The following is a 23,638-nucleotide window of genomic DNA, read 5'->3' as shown; positions in this document are numbered from 1 at the left end:
TTTTCTAATTTTTTAATTTTTTATTTAATGTATTTTTAGTAAATGTATGTTGTCCTATTCTGTTTATTATCGACATGGCTTCCGGTCTGATCGGTTCGTCTTGTTTGATCCAAGGGAGGTAATAAATCTATCTTATTAACTCTTTAACATTTTGTCTTTTTTTATTTTAGTTAAAGGGAAATAATTCGTGATTTTTTTGCGTTTCTATTATATTATATTTTATATTTTATTTAAATATTTAATATTTTTATTTAAATAAAATATAAAATATAATATAATAGAAAAGCAATGAATCAGGAATTACCTCCCTTTAACTAAAATAAAGAAAGACAAAAGTTTAAAGAATTAATAAGACTACGTGTGACCCTTTGGGTTAGTATATGTTATAGCTAGCTAGGGAATAGTGAGTATACAAATTAATGTATAAAAGTGCACGATAGTATGCAGAATAATTGTATAAAGACGCAAAAATTGAACGTGCGCGCGAAAACAAACGCGGCGACCAGTGAAAATAATACGGAATACATTAAATAATAAAGGTCTTAACATCATTGCCCTTAGATTAAATGAACAATTCTTTATATAAGAGGGGTGTAATCCGTGGAAAAAAATTGAAGAAAAACAGAAAAAAAAGCGAAAGAAAAATACAAGGAGGGAGTGGACGGAGTGTGCATTGTCCAGGTCCACCCTCGTTTTTTTTTTGTGTGTTAACAACCTTCAAAATATCAGGAAATAATAATTAACTGATTAAATAATATTTAACGGTGAGACCTTTTCAAAGCAAATCTAAAAACAATGAAACACGTTTTGAAGTGTTTTTACGTATTTTTAAAATGTTTTGAACTCATGACCCAACCCCAGCCTATTTCCCCTTTCTGCCCCCACTCCTGCCACTAAACTTGAAAAATACTAACAGTTACATGTCTCGCTACGTCGTCAATAAGTGTGTGTGTGTGGGGGGGGGTCTCATTTTACATTAAATTTATATAGGAAAGTTTTCCCCCAAGCTAAAATGTTAAATTTTAATTATTTAAAAAAACTTCCCCCAAATTTAATTACTAAAAAAATTCCCCCATATTTAATCGTGATAATCGTTGTCAGCATACCCACCCGCAAATGCCAAAAAAAAAAAAAAAGAAAAAAATTGGGGGGGGGACAGTGTCGGTGGGAGAGAAGTAGATTTGTTTAGCGCGCGTGCGCACAAACCTGGCAGCTAGTGAATTACAGTGCATAATACAGGTCTTTGTATCGCTCCACAAAATTTGAATGATATTTTCTGAATTAGTACAGTCGAATTCTTTATTAAAGTCGTTATTCTTATGAAAATTGTGGAGTTGTGCCTAATGTACAGTGGTTAGAGTACTTGGAAAAATCAATTGTAAAAAGTGATATCCTCCTGAAGGTTGAAGGTTCAATCCACAGGGTGGGCGATCGAAAAATACTATTGCGAAAGACCTCTATCCAGTTATGGCTGACGGAACAAGAGCATGCTACCCCCGTAAAGTAAATAAGGATTCCGCTCAAAATTCCGTCCAAATTCCCGAGTTCGACAGAAACATTCCCGAGTTCGACGAGATACATCTGAAACAGGTCGTAGGTAACATCGACCGAAACGTTGAGAAAATCACACTCAATATGAAAGCAGTAGTTTGATGAATCCAAATAATACGAATAACCAATCCTCGTCTCAAAAATTCAGAAAAGCTATCAGCTTACGTGATATTGTATAAAAACATAGACGAATTTTGATGAACAACATTATTATTATTTTGTTACGAATTAATCCACAGACCTCGTAATATATAATATTCAATAGAGGATGGATTCTACAATAATACAAATGCAATCTGTATAAATTAAAATATCACGTTTAAGCGTATTGTACGACCAGGCAACGCCGGGTGTCCAGTTATATATAATTCAAACACTGCCGTGTTTCAATATATGGTTAAGTGGCAGTTTTAGTCATTTAGAACTGCTTTAAAGCTTCACCCATTTTTCAGCCAAATCTCAAACAATTATTACAGTTTATAGATCACCTTCTCAGTTATATTGTGATTTTTTTTTTCAATTTTCGTTCAGTAAAACAAAAGTTATGATGAATTTAGTGGTGGTCAAAATCGTAAGAAAACTTAAGGAGGTGAGCGACGGTTTTTATGACTGGTTTCCATAGGAACCAAGTCGCTTCAGCGACTAGTGTTGCTACTTATTCACTGCTGTCGCGAAAACCAACTGAAACAGGCAGACTGAAAGGGAGATAATTTTTTTTTTGGAGGGGGGGTATTGAAAACAGACGAGTGCCATACATTTTTATTACATTTGTGTATGTTATGTTTATAGGGGAAAAAATAAGACTGAACTTAAACAAAAAACAAGCGAATTTATTAGAAGCCTAAAAAAAATCATGGATTACAATAGAAAAATGCGAACATGAAAAGTAATATGGTTAAGCTTGAATATGGAAAAGTAAAAGATTAGTTGTTAAAACTTGAAAAGAAAAGGACAATATATTCTAGTAAAAAATATAATAAATTCATAACTTAAAATATTGCAGCATTAAAATTAAAAAAAAATCAATTTAACATTATATAATCAATTCTTAATACTGCAATGATTTATATTATGAATTTATTATTTTTTACTAGAATATATTGTCCTTTTCTTTTCAAGTTTTAACAACTAGTCCTTTACTTTTCCATGTTTAAGCTTAACCATGTTACAGTTCATGCTCGAATTTTCTATTATATATATATATATATATATATATATATATATATATATATATATATATATATATATATATATATATATATCGACTATTCGATAACGGGAGAGTAAGGATTTTTATGCCGATCGCCTCAAATGTCCGCATCCTGTATTCTGCGATACTTATTAAATAGATATTGTGCTGTGGCGATGCGTGTGATCAAGTCTCATGTACTTTATGTTGGCTTAGATTAAAAAAAAAAGATGGAAATGACGTTGCGATTATGCAAGTAGTGGTGAAGTGTTGCGTGTATTTTCCAGCGGCGGCTCGAAGTACTTTTCAACGAGGTCTTCGTTAGGGACCAGAGATGGATTATAAATTCAAGCCGCAGGTGATGGACGATGGACAGCAATTCCCTCAAGGAAGTGTATATATATATATATATATATATATATATATATATATATATATATATATATATATATATGTGTGTGTGTGTGTGTGTGTGTGTATATATACATACTCATAAAAGAATTTATAAAAAAAAATATACATACTCATAAAAGAATTTATACATGAATATATAAGAATATATACAGGGTGTCCGTAAAGTTACTATACAGTCTTACAAGTTACTATACAGACACCCTGTAATACATTAACAGTACAGTAAGATATTGTATTAAAATATTTATTTGTAACAAAAGAAATAAAAAGAAATAACACCTTTATGTTTATAAAAATCTCAGAAAATACACGTGTTACATCCGAAAAGACTGTAACAATCAAGGCAAACGATTTCTATGACAAATATTCAAATTGGAGGCCTTCAGCTCCAATACATTCTCGACAACGTGACACCACACTCTGACAAACTTTGGTGCACAAGTCACGATCAAGGTGGCAAATGCATCAATAACAAATTGTCGAAGATCTTTCTCGAATACACAGAGTCTTTGATGACTCCCCAGACAAAGAAGTCCATTGGCGTTATGTCTGGAGATCGTGGAGGAAATTCAATGGGCCCTCGCCTGCCGATCCATTTATCAGGAAAAAAAAAATTAACTATTAATACAAATATAATACAATAAAACAATAAGACTGTATAGTAACTTTACGGACACCCTTTATATTATAAAGAATTTATGTATATATATATATATATATATATATATATATATATATATATATATATCTGTTTATAATTAAATTTATTATTATTATTATTATTATTATTCTAGGTTCATAAACTATATTTACTTCAATAAACGAGTTAAAATTTGGTGTCTTCTTCCCTGCCCCCTTTTATGCTGATGAGGAGACGATGTGCAGAAATATTTTAATTACTACTGGACGGTTTTATTTGTAAATATTGAATGAATAAAAGAATATCGTTTCCGAAACGATCGTACATGTGAACATGATAAATTTGATTTTGTTATGTTTCCTTTCATGTAAACAGGATTGATAATATATATATATATATATATATATATATATATATATATATATATATATATATATAGCGCTCTTACATATATACAACCTGCTTCATCTCATTTATTCTCTCTTATGCTGCATAGTAGAGGTTGGGATTATCACAATAGAGTGTGGACCTTTGGCTCAGCAATATTATCGAACCATCTTAAACAGACTCACATTTTAACACGAGAACATCGAAATTCCGATATGTTGATCCACGAAAACGCGATTTTATTTTATTTGCTTTAAAAATTATTCTTCGAAGGTTTTGGAGATTGACAGAGCCGTATTTAATTGGTCCCAAGCGTGGCTGATAATAGTGCACTATCCCGCTGCCGTTCAAAAATCAAATTGGAAGAATATGAGAAAAAAAGGATAACATTATTATTGCCATAAAACCAAATGGAAAATGTTTTCCCTCGTTGCGTTAATCATTTTTTTTATGTCAATGTTTCTAGAATTTAACTTCAGTCTACGCAATTTCTTAGTCATTAAAATGACTTTAGTACCACTCGCATATACACACAGACACGCGTATATATAAAGTGTCCTGGTCAAAATCATAAGACCACTTTAGAAAGTAAGCGTTTACGCATATTATCGAATTTTTAATCAAACAAATGGTTGAAACCATTGCCTGAAGTCACTGCTGCAATATCCCTCCGAATGTTTCATTGTTTCCACATATATTTTGTCGGGCGTCTTTAAACTCTCCCTCATTGGTCATTCGTCCCAAATAATTATTTTTGCTGCCTTTATTCCCGAATGTGCATTAAAATTATTAACATCATTTTCCTATACATTGAGAGGAAGCTTGAATCTGGAATGAGTAGTTCGACCACCGGCCATCAATGTTGCGACAATTTCTGGTGATGCTACAGCCAGTGCAATTTGTCCCAAACTCCTTACTTTCGAGAGCAGAAGTTTTATGAAAATAGTCTTTTCTGTGCCTCCTGGAACATCGATGGAAATCAATGGAGAAGATCCTGTGTCTGAGCAACTGCATATGAATTTATAGATGAGTGATTGTTCATCATTTAATAAATAGTGGTTTGTGTGTGTGTTTGTGTGTATGTGTGTGTGTATGTTTGTGTGTGTGTGTGTTTGTGTGTGTGTACGTATGTCATTTGTTCTGCTATATTGTAACTTTTCTCATCCATTATCTATTATGGCTCTATTCATTTGCATCACATAAAGAAGAATTTGAGGCAAAGGCAATCCAAAGTCTTAATTCAGCCAAAGTTCTCAGAAATCAAGGGGCCCCCTACCTGGGACTATCACTTGAACTCTATATGAGATACATAGATATTCGAATGTTCTATTAATGTTCTTTATCTCCCAAACACCGTGTTTGTAAAGAAATTGAGAACATACTTTTCCTCTCCCCAATTAATCATTTCATATGTTGTGTATCTTTTGTTTTGGTCTCTTAGTCTTACTGGATTCCAGGACAAGAATTTATCTAGTCTTGTGGAGTATCCAGCTTCGTGCTATTACTTGAGGTAACATCACTTGGAGAAGGTGCATACTATGTGATTTTGAATATTTAGTCAGGGTCTACCTCTAGGGAAAAGTATCCTCATGCAAGGTTGTTCTGACAAACCCCTAAACAGAGAGACCTTGACACTCGAGGGAAGCGTCTAGTAGGCATTCAAGTTCTTTCCCGTCTAGCAGGCATTCAAATTATCATATATGTACTTCAACGTGTTGTCGATGGGATTTTTATTGACGATGTTCTGATTATTGACTTGGATTTGGATTGCATTGTAATAATTCATTGCTATAGAATTTGAAAATCTTTCCCACAACTCAAGAGGATTTAAACATTCTGTGTTGAAGAGTATCACAATGAACGAATCCCTTATTGCTCTTCGCATTCTCGTTCTCTCTGCGTCTCCTTTTGTTTGTATCCAGTGGTTGTCATCTCTTTCCTTTTAAATAATTGAAATATATGATCTGCTACAGTTCGCAACGATTCAAAAGAATTAGGTCATGATGAAGTAGTCGCCGCAAAAAACACAATTCACCACTATTTGGTAAGACTGTGTACATATGACCAAGAATATTTGCTCCAAAAACTCCTGGATGATCAACTATTCTCCTACATACGTTTCTTCGTTGCCATTTCTTATTTTAATGTTCATAGTATTTTGGCACATCTGAGTAATAGATTGTTCTGGAAAATTCATAATTTTGGCAAATATTGAGACACTCTGTTAGAGTTTTGCAAGAAGCATTTTTATTAAGTTGTCTATCATTTTTACTTTGTATGTTGATCATATAGTCATCATATATTGATCATATGTCGATCATATATTGATCATATATTGATCATATGTTTATCATATATCGATCATATATTGACACTATATTGATCATATGTAGATCATATATCGATGATATATGGATCATATGTTGACCATATGTTGATCATATGTTTAAAAAAAATGTTTTTATTACATTTTCACCCAAAACAAGGCACATTGTCACTTTGGTCTAGGGGGCTACTATCAGGGGCAACAACTATTTGGGTACTATGTAGGGATTTGGGCAGCAAGATGTCGGTTCACGTTGTACTTGAAATTTTGCCCGTCAGTACAGTTGAGGAAGCAGGGACCTGGTATGGAATTCCAAAGTCTAGCGGTTCTGGGGAAGAAACTACTGGAGTAGAAAGATCTTTTACATCTAGGGATCTCTACAGTGTGGGAGTGGGATATAGCAGCCTATCGGGTATGTCGAGGGTGTTTACGTCGTGGGGGCACAAGTGATTGCAGTTCGTCAGAGCATTCACCATTAAAATACTTGTAAAACAGGGAAAGGGATGCAACGTTTCGTCGATGCGACAGAGGCTGAAGCTTAGATGCCAGTTCAAGGCCTATCAGATTTGCGACTCTCTTTTGAACCGTGTCAAGGAGCGAGAGACTAGTAGCAGATGCACCAGCCCAAATATGACAGCAATACTCCATATATGGGCGAATGGTGGCCTTATAGAGGTACAGGATATTTTCGGGTGTTAGTAGTTTTCTAGCACGGTAGAGAGAGCATACCTTCCTTGCAGCGTCCCTGGCAATGCCTTCAATGTAATTGTTTCAACTCATGTTTCCTGTGAACGTTAGGCCAAGGAGTTTGAAAGATGTACTCTCAGATAAAGAGTCGTTGGCCATTGCTATAGGTGGTAGAAAAGGTTTCTTGTAATTATTGAATGAAACTAGTTTAGTCTTGACGGCATTGAACGTGACCATCCATTTATGTCCCCATTCCACTACAGATTGGAGGTCATCCTCTAGTGTTTCTGCCATTTCTTTAGATATGTGTTCATTTATTTTCCTGTCGTGCCTGTTATAGAGTGTGGTGTCATCAGCATATATAACCATCTCAGAGGCAATTTTGTCGGGGAGGTCATTTATGAATATTAGGAACAGTAGAGGTCCAAGCATAGACCACTGGGGCACTCCCGCATTTATATTATATTGTTTAGATGTACGACAGTCGAGGACAACCTGGATTTTTCTCTTATCTAAGAAGAATTTAATTATGTTAAATATTCTACCAGTGATACCGTATGATCTAATTTCCTGAGGAGACCCTCATGCCATACCTGTCAAAAGCCTTAGATATATCTAGAGCTTCCGCTCTGCCCTCCTCCGCTTTGTCTAGTGAATGCTATATACGTGCAGAGATTACAGTTAGGATGTCTGCTGTGGAACGGGCTTGTCTAAATCCATATAGTTGGTCAGTCAGAAGTTTAGCATCTGTAAGGTGATGGACTAGAGCATGGTTAATTGGTCTCAAATATTTTGGCAAAAAGTGGGAGGAAGCTAATGGGGCGATAATTTAATGGGTCAGTTCTTTCGCCAGAATTTTTGAATACTGGTACCACAGAAGCAGTTTTCTAACAGCCCGGAAAGCAAGATTTATTAAGGCATTTGTTGTAGAGTTTGGAGAGAACTGGAGTTACTTCGGCTGAGCACTTTTTTAATAGCACAGCTCGGATGAGATCGGGTCCAAAAGCTTTTGAAGTGTCAAGTTTTTTATGATAGCATGCACCTAAGCAGGGGTGATTTTCAGATCGTCTAGCGTGGCGTCTGTCCGCATAGGAAATTCAGGTAGGGGGTGGTTGGAAGGGTCCAGTGTGGAGTTTGAGGCAAACCGACTGGCAAGCACGTTAGCCTTCTCGGTTGCTGAGCAAACAACCTCGTGATTTTTAGTTAGTGGGGGAATTGTTGCTTGCCCATTATTTACTACACTGTTGTAGATTTTCCAGAAGTCACGAGTTCCTAGTTTTTCTGGTTCGATGCGTTTTTTAGTAGTTTCAGTAAATTCTCTCTTAGCTGTCGCTATTTCTTTCTTAACGTTACTTCTAACTTCTATGTATTTCTGTATGTTGTAACTGGACTTATGTCGGTTAAATCTGCGGTATGCATGCTGCCTTTGAGCAATGATAGTTGCACAAGTCGAAGTAAACCATTGGGGAGAGTGGGGCTTGCTATAAAATTTCCGCATGGGAACATGCGCTTCGATTGCAGTTTTGAACCATTCAGTGGTCTAGTTTGCGCACTGTTCAGCAGGAAGAAAAAATATTTCCCCATGGGGCATCTCTGATAAGATCTCTGATGGCTTCCCAGTCAGCCTTTTTATAATATCTCGTTGTTTTGAGCACTGGCTCTTCAGTTTTGGCTTTAGAGTTTAGGGCGATTCAAACCATTATCACTGCATGATCAGCGTTCCCAAGTGGGCCGTGGGCATTCGTTATACAATCATCGAGAACTGTAGTCAAAAACAGATCTAGAAGTGGTGCGTGTTGTTCTTCCTGGTCAGGGAAACAGGTTGGAAACGTAACAATTTGTGATAGGGAGTGAGATATAGTGAAGCTATGAGTTGTGCTGTCCGCTGCATATGTGTAAGTAGAGAATCCAAGCCAGTTTTTGTGGTGGACATTAAAGTCACCAAATAGATGTATTTGTGCGCTAGTGTCGAGGGAGAGTGCTGTGTCTATGCTGTTAGAGACTTTGTTTATTATGGTACAGTCCTGGGTCGAAGGAGAGCGGCAGAGAAAGTAAAAATAGCTAATGTTGTGTTGCATGTTTAGTCTAAAGCACATAAAGGCTTGATCATCCGATTCTAGCTTTGTTTCTCTAGTCAAGGGAAGGGTATTACGAATGTAAACTCCAAGTCCGTGCATGTGTCTGTCAGAGTCCTTACGGCAGAGTGGGAGATATCCAGGCATGTTAAAAGTAGTTAGAGGGGATGGATGAGTGTAGGTTAGTCTCACTTAGTGCTAAGATATTCGGAGTATTTGTTAAGAGAAATGCTTCAACATCAGCTAAATTAGTTCTAAGCCCACGGATATTTGTGAATGCAAGCCTCAAGGGAGGAGGCAAGTTGGATTTATTTGACCCTAAGTCTGGTTTAAGCTTATTTTTTTTATTGTACTGTCGTCATATTTTTTTAAAGAGTTTCAGTTTAGGTAAGGGGGAGCTGAACAAGAGGTTATGCACAGCATCAGACATGCATCACAAGTAGACCATCAGCTGACCTTTCTTCAATTAGAATTGTGGCCCCAGGAAAGCCCACCGGGGATGAGTGCAAGGTCCCTTTCCATGCGCGACATGGCACTACACACATCCCGATATTTTACAACTGTTGATAGAGCAGCCGCTCTAAGCGCTACCAAAGAGTTAGGGTGCCTGTACTACCAGTCGGAAACAGCAGGCAGGAACTGTCAATCCGGTACCCTCAACCCATCAGAGGAAGGTCAACCCAATCTAATTGCTCAGGCATATGGTACTCAAGCACTCTCAAGTGCCCAGTTTTAGGGGGATTGTCGGGAGTGGGGAAAACGGCGTTCGTTGCTTTAGACAAGAAACAAGATCTACCACTGGGTGTTTCTGTCAAATCACTGTGATAGTTAATGTCTCTGCGCCTGACTAATAGGCAAAGAAGGAGTACGGAAGCCGGCCGATAGACAGGGCCTATCTTTCCCTTAAGCAGTTTAGGTTTGCAAGCCGGTAATTTGTTTGAGTCACCAGCTCTAGGAAGGTTGTCATCCAAGACTGAAGAGCCCCCCCCCATTTGGTTTAGTGTCAAAGTTTTCCTTCTCCTAGACAGATGATCTGGGAAGATCTACTGGGTCCGTCAGCACTGAGAGGGTTTGCTCCGAGCCTGGGTTCTAATCCAGGTATTTCTGCGACCCCGCGTGGTTAGTTAATGTTACTGGGTTAGTTTGTAGAGGTTATATATCTGCTGAATAGTTACACTCCTCAAAGTGATTTAGGGACATTGCTATTTCATTGTTACTGGATAAAGGGGGTGAGTACAGCTCATGCAGTGTAAGCAACTATGATTGTAAGAAGGCTTGTTAGAAAGGAGATAATGTGGTTTGAGGCTTTCCCTTTATATTTTTATTTTATTTATGTTAGCTTAGGTATAGGATAGCGTTACAGTATGAGTAGGTATTAAGAATTGAACTACGAGTTGTTCCAAAACTATATTTTAGATGACAGGAAAGTTGAGATGTGAGTGCAATATAGTACGGATAAAAAAGTAAGTTTTGAGTCATGTATAATTAGGTAAATAGATATATAGGCAGGTTTTCAGTAGATGCGAATAAAGTTGAAGTTGTAGGTATAAAGTATGTTTCTATTATTGAGGGAAGATAATTTCAGCTTTCAAGTAAGAGTCATGGACATTTAGCATAACAAGGAGTATCAGTTCAGTTTCGTATTAATCATTGCTAAACTATCTAGGAGGAGACATAGTTATGTAATGCAGATCGCTTTGCTTCCGAGTACATACTTTGGCTGTTAAATATCTAACCGAATAGGAATGAACTCTAATGCATGTTTAAGAGGTAGAAATGTATAGATGTTTAGTGATGACTAAGCAGTTAGCATGTGAGGGTTAGGGGCTGGAAGTTAAAGATTCCACTACAAATGCTGTGCAATATAGGAGTTAAGTGGCGGCTTGGTTGGAAGGAGCAGATTGTTAGCGTTCAAGAGACAGGGGTGTTTTTTTTCCAGTTATAAGAAGAACAACTAGTTCATGGTGATTCGGAATTCGTATTCTGTATTTATAGGCAGACATTAAGGTCAGGCACAGAGCATTGTATCTACTCAGAAAAATAGCCCTAGTATCACAGCTAAGATACTGTATATTTCAGTTACAAATATAGTGAAAGTTAAATTATAAGCTATGTTCAGCCGTTTGGTATGGATATCATGGAGGCCACTTTATTAATACAAGCAAGCATATGGTAATTGCAGATATTAAGTATACTACTTAATAAAGTTCTTCTGCAGTAGAAAAAAATAAAGCCTCGCTTCTGTTAGGTTAAGAATTCTCTCTTGACTAAGCTTTCAACTTTTCGAGTCGAATTTTATGAACTACACACGGCTCGCAGACTTCATGCCAGAGTGTTCGACCGTTCCAGCTCCACCCCATAATAAATGCTATAATGGAACTTTTATCAAATTGGAAAGTATGGTTACGTATTAACGTTAGACTAACTAGAAGTAATGCATACTTTAGAGAAAAAACAGTCGCGTGTTTTGGAGTTCAGATAATATGCAAATATAATTTGGGAAATGTTCAATGTCGTGAGAGACTTTTTTTTCTCTCGTTTAATATAAGAAAAAATATTGGTTAATAATAGTATATATGAAAAAAAGATTTAGGAAAAAGATGAATAAGAAAACAAGACAAATATTGGTTAATAATAGTATATATGAAAAAAAGATTTAGGAGAAAGATGAATAAGAAAACAAGACAAATATTGGTTAATAATAGTATATATGAAAAAAAGATTTAGGAAAAAGATGAATAAGAAAACAAGACAAATATTGGTTAATAATAGTATATATGAAAAAAAGATTTAGGAAAAAGATGAATAAGAAAACAAGACAAATATTGGTTAATAATAGTATATATGAAAAAAAGATTTAGGAAAAAGATGAATAAGAAAACAAGACAAATATTGGTTAATAATAGTATATATGAAAAAAAGATTTAGGAAAAAGATGAATAAGAAAACAAGACAAATATTGGTTAATAATAGTATATATGAAAAAAAGATTTAGGAAAAAGATTAATAAGAAAACAAGACAAATATTGGTTAATAATAGTATATATGAAAAAAAGATGCTGACTAATATGGCTCCTCTTACTGGTGTTTCGATGAAGTAACGGATCAAAAACATAGACTTTATAACTAGGAAAACACACCCGGAATAGGTGTCCAGAAAGGAGATCGCAATGTGCGAGGGGGGCAATTTCTTATTTATTAAATTTTCTAATTTTTTAAATTTTTTTTTTGCGTCTTACCATGGCTGTTAATATTAAGTATCGTACTTAAATAAAGTTCTTCTGTCATCTAAATAAGTATAAATATTGGGATTTCCCCTCCCCACTACTACCTCGATGTGACATGCTAAAAAAAAGAAAAAGAAAAATTAGTCAGGAAATTGTTTTAAAATAAGTGAATTAAGAATGGTTAAGATGTGTCTGAGAAATAAAAATAAAATAAAACTAAATAGAATGATATGAGCACACACACGAAAAAAGAGGGTTACATTTGATTGACTTTTTTAAAAAAGTGCGCAAAAAATGTACTTAGCTAAAGTTACATTTTCGAGGTATGGATCCCTTCGGCCAGCGTCCAAATTACGCTAAGAACTTCTACCCTTACAATCGGAGGTCATAGGAGTGGAGGAGGGGGGCTCACTTAATATTTGAGGTCGACCAGTATAAGGTTTCCTATTCTTTTTTAAGGAAAAGGAGAAGGAAAGAAACGAATATTCTGCTTATATATTTTAAAGATAAGATTTTAAACGTCGTCAACTTTAGAGTTTACAACATTTACTGAGCCAGGCATGAATTACATTAAAAACTGTGTAATGGCGATTAGGCTCAAAAGAAAGATTAGGAGCAATACGTAATCTGAAATCAAGACAGTTTCATGGCTGTAATATTTACCAGTTAGAAAGTCCGTGCGTCTTTTTCTTTATCGACTACGAAGCATTTTAAGCGACATATGATGTTGATCATATGTTGATCATATATTGATCATATATTATCATATATAGATCACATATTGATCATATGTTGATCATATATTGACAATCTGTTGATCATATATTGATCATATGTTGATCATATATTGATCATATATTGATCATATATCGATCATATATCGATCACATATTGATCATATGCTGATCATATATTGATAATATGTTGATCATATTCTGATCATGTATTGATCATATATTGATCATATTTTGATAATATATTCATCATATGTTGGTCATTATATTTATCATATGTTGCTCAAATGTTGGTCATATATTGATATGTTGATCATATATTGATCATATGTTGATCATATATTGATCATATATTATTATACATATATTATATATCGATCATATATTGATCATATATTGATCATATGTAGATCATATATCGATCATATATTGGTTATATGTTGATCATATGTTGATCATATGTTGATCATATATCGATCATATATTGATCATATGTTGATCATATTTTGATAATATATTGAGCATATATTGATCATATGTTGATCATATGTTGATCATATATTGATCATATACCGATTATATATTGATCATATGTTGATCATATATTGATCATATATTGATTATTATATTGATCATATGTTGATCATATATTGATCACATGTTGATCATATGTTGATCATATATTGATCATATGTTGATCATTATTCTGATCATTTACTGATCATATATTGATCATATTTTGATCATATCTTGGTCATATATTGATCATATGTTGATCAGATTCTGATCATTTACTGATCATATATTGATCATATTTTGATCATATCTTGGTCATATATTGATCATATGTTGATCATATGTTGATCATATATCAATCATATATCAATCATATGTTGATCATATAATGATAGCTTCCATACATTTATAGCAGATCTACCTCTGCGTGCCATGTTTAAAAAGGATTTGTGCTCCATAGTATCAGACCTGACTGAATGGTTAATTGTAGGTATAGACCATTTCATACCCTCGAAAAAGTTCCAACAGAAACCTAACAGCCAGCCATGGTTCTCTCCAGAATGTGCTGCTGCTATTGCGCACAGAAATCACTTTTTCCATTGCTTACAACGTAATAGATGTATGGAGACTAAAGTCGCTTTCAGGACTGCCAGCAATAATTGTAAGAAAGTAATAAACAACGCAAGAGAGTTGTATGCTCGGTCTGTCAAGTCCAAAGTAGCTGAGCAGCGGCATTATTTCCACCAGTTTTGGCAAATAGCAAACAGAATCCTGAACAGAAGCGTGTGCTCTATCCCAACTATCATCAATAGACCTGAGGTAATCTCGTCAGCATCAGACAATGCCAGACTCTTTGTCAAGATCTTTGCAGCTAATTCTACCCTTTGCGACCAAGACCGCCAACCCCCAATATTTCCTTCTGTATCAGAAACCACGCTATGTTATATACAAATATCTGTAGGTGATGTTGCCAAGCTAATCAAAAACCTTGATTACAGTAACGCAACCGGTCCCGACGGTATTCCAATTATAGTACTCAAAAAACTACAACTAGAACTAGCGCCCATCCTTACAAAACTGTTTCAACGTTGTCTTAAATAGAATCGCTTCCCATCACCGTTGAAAATCTCATCAGTATGCCCTGTATTTAAGAATTCAGGTGATCGCTCATCTCCCTCTCAGTACAGGCCAATAAGTCTCCTGCGCGTCATGAGAAAATTGCTGGAATCTGTGTTAAATATAGAAATAATCAACCATCTCAGCAAAAATAGCCTTCTTAGTGACACGCAATATGGTTTCCGTTCTGCTAGATCTACAGCAGATGTCCTTACAGTTATATCTCATGTGATTAGCGAATATATCAACGGAGGCAACCTTTCTAGGGCAGTTGCTCTTGACATATCAAAGGCCTTTGATAGGGTATGGCATAAAGGTTTACTTCACAAGATTTCCAGCTATACCATAGCTCTTCTTCTCAATTATTAAATCATTTCTCTCTGATAGGTTCATAAGAGTAGTAGTTAATGGGCCAAAATCAGAAGCTCACAGTATTAATGCTGGTGTCCCTCAGGGGTCCATCCTTGGCCCAACACTTTTCCTTAATAATCTTCCAAATCACATCCTTACATCATTCGTAGACATTTATGCTGATAACACTACCATCTATGGTAGCACATGAAAGACCGTAAACGGCAAAGTTCTCTCCGATTCCCTCTCCTCTGATCTTGAGCACGCAGTACAATGGGGAAAGGAGTGGCTGGTTACTTTTAATGCATCTAAAACCAAGCTTCTATCTTTACATCATCAACGTTCTGATCCTCATCTGGCATCAATTGAAACGAATGTCTCTCGTCTTGGGGAGGCGTCATGTTTTTACAAGCTTCTGGGCTTGACCTTTACTCCTAATCTTAAATGGAACACATACATCAAATCTGTTGCCAAGGCTGCCGGAAAAATGGTGGGATCCTTCTATCGATCCAGTAGATATCTCACTGCTGATGCAATTCTCTATCTGTATAAGAGCCAGGTACGTCCAAGGATGGAATACTGTTGCCACATCTGGGCAGGAGCTGCTAGAAAGGACTTGTCCTGCCTTGATAGAGTTCAAAATAGACTTCGTAGCCTCGTAGGGGATATCCTTTTCTCTTCCCTGCAACAACTATCTCACAGAAGGGATGTTGTGATTCAATTACTAACGATTACTATATTGTCCAATTGACTACTGTACACTCTTAACCCTTATCCTTAAGTGGCCTCTGGGCCTTGATAAGTTTTTATACCTATGTAAAAAATGTTGACTATATGTCGATCATACTTTGATCATATATCGATCATATATTTATCATATATTGATCATTATATAGATCATATATCGATTAAATATTGATCATATATTGATCGTATATTGATCATATATTGATCATATTTTGATCACATGTTGAATATATTTTTGATTATATATTGATATGTTGATCATATACTTCTCATATATTGTTCATATATTGATCATATATTGATCATATATTGATCATATCGATTATATATTGATCATATATTGATCATTTGTTGATCACATATCGGTCATATATTGATCATATATTGATCTTGTATTGATCATATGTTGATCATATATCCATCATATATTGATCATATATTGATTATCTGTTGATCGTATATTGACCATATATTGATCTTATGTTGATCATATATTGATACTATGTTGATCAAATGTTGATACTAATTTGATCATATATTGATCATATATTAATCACATATGGATCATATACCGTCCATATATTGATCATACGTTGATCATATATTGATCATATACTGATCATATGTTGATCATATAATGATCATATATTGAACATATGTTGATCATATATTGATACAAACATCGATCATATATTGATACGTTGATCATATATTGTGATATATTGATCATTTATTGATCATATGGTGATCGTATATTGTTCCTTTTTTGATTATGTATTAGTCAAAGTTTGATCATATATCGATCATATGTTGATCATATATTGTTCATGTATTGATCCTATGTTACTCATATATTGAACGTATATTGATCATATATTAATAATATGTTCATCAATTTTTGATCATATATAGATCATATGCAAATCCTATATTAGGTATATTATGATCATATATTGATTATATATTGATCATATATTGATAATATGTAGATCATATTTAGATCATATATTGAGCATATGTTTATCATATATTGATCATATATTGATCATATGTTGATCATATATTGATCATATATTGATTTTATATTTATTATAATTTGATCTAATATTGATCATACGTTGATTATATATTGATCATATATTGATAATATATTGATCATATGTTGATCATATATAGGTCATATATTGATCATATGTTGATAATATATCGTCCATATACTAATCAAAGATTGATTATATTTGATCATATATTGACCATATATTGATCATATGTTAATCACATGTGTATCATATACCGTCAATATATTCATCATACGTTGATTATATATTGATCATATATTGATCATATGTTTATCATATATTGATCATATATTCTCATCTATTGATCATATGTTGATCATATATTTATCATATATTAATTATATGTTTATCATATTTTGATCGAATATTGATTATATGTTGATCATATTTCGATCATATATTGATCATATATTGATCATGAGTTTATCATATATAGGTCATATATTGATTATATGTTGATCATACATTGATCATACAATTATCATGTATTGATTATATGTTGATCATATATCGATCATATATTGATCATATATTGATTATATGTTGGTCATATATTGACTATATATTGATCATATGTTTATCATATATTGATCATATGTTTATTATATATCGATCATATATTGATCATATATTGATTAAATGATCATATATTGACCATATATTGATCATATGTTGATCATATATTGATCATATATTGATCAAATTTTGATCATAATTTGATCATATATTGATCATATATTGATCATATGTTAATAACATATGAATCATATACAGTGTATATATAGATCATACGTTGATCATATATTGATAATATATTGATCATATGTTGACCATATTGTGATCAAATATTGAACATATTTTGATCATATATTGATCGTATATCGATCATACATTGATTATATGTTGATCATCTTTTGCTTATATATTGATATGTTAATCATATGCCGATCGCATATTGATCCTTTATTGATTATATATTAGTCACAGTTTGATCATATATTGATCATATGTTGATCATATATTGTTCATGTATTGATCCTATGTGTATCATATATTGAAAATATATTGATCATATATTCATCATATGTTGGTCAATTTTTGACTACATATAGATCATATACCGATCATATATTCATTATATGTTGATTTTATATTGATCATATATTGATCATATATTGATTAGATATTGATTATATTTTGATCATATATTGCTCATATGTAGGTAATATTTTTATCATATATTGACCATATGTTTATTATATATTGATCATATATTGATTATATGTTGATAATAATTTGATCTAATATTGATCAGATATTGATCATATATTGATTATATATTGATCATATATAATGATTATATGTTAATCATATATTGATCATATATTGAACATAGATTGATCATATGTTGATCATATATTGATCATATATTTATCATATATTGCTCATATGTTGATCATTTATTTTTCACATATTTATCATATGTTGATCATATGTTTATCATATAATGATCATTATATTGTCATATTTTTATCATATTGGGTTATATGTTGATCATATATTGATCATTACGTTTATCATCTGTCGATTTTATTTTGATCATATATTGATCTTACGTTTATCATATAATGACTATTTATTGATCATATGTTAATCATCTGTTGATCATGTACTGATTATATTTAGATCACATTTTGATCCTATATTGATCATATGATGATCATATATTTATCATATTTTGATCATATTTTTATCATATATTGATCATATTTTCATCATTATATTGATCATATATTGATGATATGTTAATCATATATTGATCATATATTGATCATTATGTTGATCATATATTGCTCATATGGTTCTCAATGAGATTATTTTTAATCTCAGGCCAGTTTGGATTGCATGTCATTGTGATGAAGTAAGTAGCAGTTCCATATTTTTTTAGCATACATGTTGATGACAAAATAACTTTTCTGACAATGTTACTAAGATCATCATTATCATGTAAGGCATCGACGAAACCTTCGTATTCTGTAGATCTAAGAGAGGCTTGATTGAATCTAATATAGTTCGAACGATGTACTTCAAGTTTTTTTATGCTGAAACAACCTCCCACCTCTTAATACTTAGTTAAATTCATCATCACGGATCATAATACGGTGGGCACAATAACGCATAGCAGTTAATTTTTGGTTATTTGTTATCTCGGGATGCCAGCCATCTTCGCCATCAGGGAAAAACAGTATATATTGTACTGGATCGTATGATCGATGATATTCCGATATTTTTCAAAATTGTCCACCTCTTTCTCTCAACACTATATGGCGTGATTTCGTTTGCCGTTCACTGTTATTTTGAATGATTATTCCCACTTTTTTTAGACATTTGATTATTGTATCTCCTTTCGTGGTCATTAATCGACTTCCTCGTAGGATATATAACAATATCTGCATTATGTATGTTGTATATTATGTCCTTAGATTGTTGAAATGCGGTCACATAGGTACTATCATGTCTTAGCATATACTCGATATTTTCTACGATGTTCCGACGCAACTCATTGTCCCGGTATAAATTGATCCGTACATCAATACTGTATTATTTGTCTAGAAAGTATATCTGAATAAACTGAGCTTGATTGTCTGGCTCGGGTAATAATGATCCAATATGGTGAATTGTCTGACCTTGAATAACTATAGATGGATTCCATCTGTTTTGTGGATTTATTTTTTTGCAGCCAAAAGATGTCATTTTAAACAAGCCATTATATTGTCTCAGGTTTTTTCTGAAGTGGTAATCTTTTTCGCCTTGATCAGCATACAAATAATGGAGTTCATCTGGAAACTTGTGCAACTTTGGTAATCTCACTTTGCCTTTCATGCAGCAAAAATATGCATTTTTTTTCCAACAAATATTTTTACTTTACAATGAAATCATAACTTATTCACATTTTTCACATTTTCACCTGTAATTTTGCTGATTATTTTAACTATTTTGCAAGGCAAGCCTTCCATTTCTTTCCACAACATTCTCGTCACCTCGCCTCTGTTCATCTCGTATTCTTTGACTACTCAAACTCTCTTCTCTATGTTGTGATGTCTCACCACATCGCCTTTGTTCATCTTCTCTGGTTTCTCAATCTATCTCCTCTCTGTCGCAGTGTCTCTTCATCTCGTGTTTGTTTATCTCTTATTCTACAGCTGGTCAGTCTCCCTTCTCTTATCTCTATCGTTTCATTGTTTCTTGTCCCTTCAATTCTAATTCTTTTGGTTGCTCAGTCGGTTTTCTCTGCTTTCTAAATTTCTACATCTATAATTTTTCCCTCTGTTTCTACAAGCTAACGTCTCTTCATTCACTTGTTTCAGAAGCTATTTGCAATCTATACCTTTATCTTCGACGAAGCAGTCGAACTCCTCTTTGTTGCTCAATCTCAGTAAATCGTGGCATGCAAAAGAAACCTTTTTGGTGCTGATCGACATTAATTTCGTCGTTGGTTCTTAGTCTTTTACTTTTCATTTGGCTATGTGCCATATTAGTGAAGAATAGCATTGACTAAAGAAGAAAAGGTTCTCCAAAGAATGTAAATTAATTTTTTTACAGCTTTGTTGACAAAAGTTGTATTTTAAAAATTCTACAAATAATTTAATTTGAATTTTTTTTTTAAATGTTGCTCACGAGAAATTTAAAATTTAAAATTTGTAAACAATAATTGATTTGATATACGTTAAAAACGTGACCAAATGGCTTCAAGTATTTCATGTTTTGTAAACAAACGAACAAACAAACAAACAAACAAACAAACAAAAACACTATTTAGACAATAATAGAAACTTATGCATTTACCGATCTAAATTTCCGTGAGTTTGGCTCGTGCACGACCGGCAACAGATATAAAATACTGGAATATGCCAAGGTTATTAAGTCATTGAAAAATTGCCAATAAAAATGTAAGTATAGGACTTTTAATAAATTGGAAGAAGGAAAAATAGGTTATAATCACGCACAAATATATATTGGGTAAAGAAAACGTTTTAAAAAAAATCACGTAATTTTTTTTTTTTACATAAAAACATTTTTAAAACGATTTTCTTATCGTTATTTGTCGTTAAGTAATTAACGCGTTTATACTACCACCTTTGACCAACTTCCGGTTAACTCATTGTATTTTATAATGTACCCTCTAATAAAAAAAGTAAATTTTGCATATTTTAATGCAATAAAAATTTGACTTTTACTGTAGATTTTGAAACTAATATAATTATATAAATTGTTATTTTTTATTGATAATTAACGGCTTTAGCGTAATATTGTCGTTCCGGTTTGTGAAATTATCCGAAGATTTTTTGAAAGGTCCTCTTGAAAAGGACAGCTTCGTTAACTCCTCTGTACTTTCACCTAATAATTTAGTGAATAAATAAAAATGACTACATAATTTGTTTTATTTTTACATATTTGCAACGCGAACAAATTTAATCCTTTTGTACAAGTAATTTTAACGTCTTTAAACTGTCAATTATAGAATATATAAAAGACTTTAAAATAGTTTAAATCGTAGAAATATTCGTTTTGTTTTTCACGTGGTAATAACGGCACTTATTTTCTTATTCTCGAGCCACACGTGACTTCTTATTACGGCTGTTACGTCACCCGCGTCTCTAACGTGCTCTAGAACGTCATCCACGTCTCTAACGTGATCGTTTTCTCTGAGTGCTCTCTCTATATAATTGATGAACTGTTATACATTATATTCCAACACCGAGCCTGAAACAGTTGTATGCAAAGTGTTGTGTGTGTCTATTCCTTTTAACGTGCTATCTTTAGGTTGGTTGGTTGTTTTTGTTTTACGGCATATCAACCTTTTAAGGTTATTTAATGCCGAATCCAGTGATTTTGAAGAACAATTTTTAATAGAATATATATTTTTTTATTTTTCAAGTCGTTTTTAACAGGTACTATCACTCCGGGTTAGAGTGGACCTGGGAGCAATGGCAATTAAAGGGTGGCTCCACACTCCTCAAAGCCCACAAGCTGGGGCTTCACCATCGGATATTGTTTAAGGTCATATCTTTAGGAATTATATATATATATACATATATACATATATATACATATATATATATGCATATATACATATTTATGTATACATATATATACATATATATACATATACATACACACACACACACACACATATATATATATATATATATATATATATATATGTATATAGCAAAAATGGTAATTAGTAAAAACCTGAAGAAGGTGCTTGATACTATTACAGAGCAAACATATATTTCGTTATTTTATTACCGTTTATCTGTTTAGTTACACAACAGAAACATGTGTAACTAAAATATATATGTATATATATATATATATATATATATATATATATATATATATATATATATATATATAATTCCCATATATATATTGCGTGTTTGTAGAAGGCGCATTTTAAACCATTGTAATTTAGTTTATGCATATTGTTATTACTTAAACATATCACCATTATTAATTTATAACTTTTTTTCAGATTATTAAAGCATAATTCATATTTTCTCTGCAATATCCCTCCACGTCGACCGGAATACGATTTTATTTTGTCAATAGAAAGAGAATCATCTTTTATTATGATAATGTTCGTCATCACACAGAACTACTACCAAAATAACTCCTAGAAGAATTTGGTTAGGAAATCTTGCCTCACCTGCATATTCTCCTGATCTAGCTCCTTCGGATTATCACTTGTTTCGAGGATTACATTTAGATTGGTTTAGGTTAATGTCACGAGAGGAGATTGAGTCAGATTTATATTACACATCAAAATAGAAAGCATTTTACAAGCGAGGCATTTATAAGCACGTGGACATATAGAAAGGCATTATTGTAATGAATAACGGGTTTTCACATGATCCTGATTGAAAATTTCTTGGCTGTAGGAATGTACCAAAAACAGTTATGATGTATCATGGGTCGAAGAAAGGCGGTAAAAAAGAAAAGTCTGTGTAAAGTCACGTATGATCATCAAGCGCGGAATGACATGGTCTTACAAGATATAATTAATTAGTGATTTCGCACTGTCTTTTTATATCTCTATCTTCTCTTTTAAGGTTATGGCGTCACATGGGTCGGAGAGAAAGGGTAAAGGAAAAGTCTGTTGGAAAGCACGTACGTATGATCGTCGGGCGTGGAATGACATAGGCTGACAAGATGTAACTAATTAGTGATTTCGCATTATCGCTTCCTCTTTCGATTTTCATTTTCATTGGTGAATAACTTGAAGCGAAGATCACGTTAAATAAATGTCTCTATATTCTGTCGGGCTTTGTCACGAACTAAGTGTTTTTGAACGTATGAAATGAGCTTTAATTTCAAGACTGTGAGAGGATAACGATGGAGACGCGTAGAAGATGACTTATTAGCAACGGAGCTATGCATAAAATTTGTGAAATCTAATGTTTCTGTAAAACTGAGAAGGCAACAAATATAGCAAATGCTTGACTCTTCCTGATGATTCCATTCTCAGCAGGTGACCTTTCATAAATACAGTTTGTAGACCGGCGTCTGTTTAAACCAAATGTGAAGCGGAAACG

Source organism: Euprymna scolopes, chromosome 33, assembly GCF_053919585.1.
Source record: "Euprymna scolopes isolate OS-2025 chromosome 33, ASM5391958v1, whole genome shotgun sequence".
Taxonomy (NCBI): Eukaryota; Metazoa; Mollusca; class Cephalopoda; order Sepiida; family Sepiolidae; genus Euprymna; species Euprymna scolopes.
Note: the sequence above shows the minus strand (reverse complement) of the source record.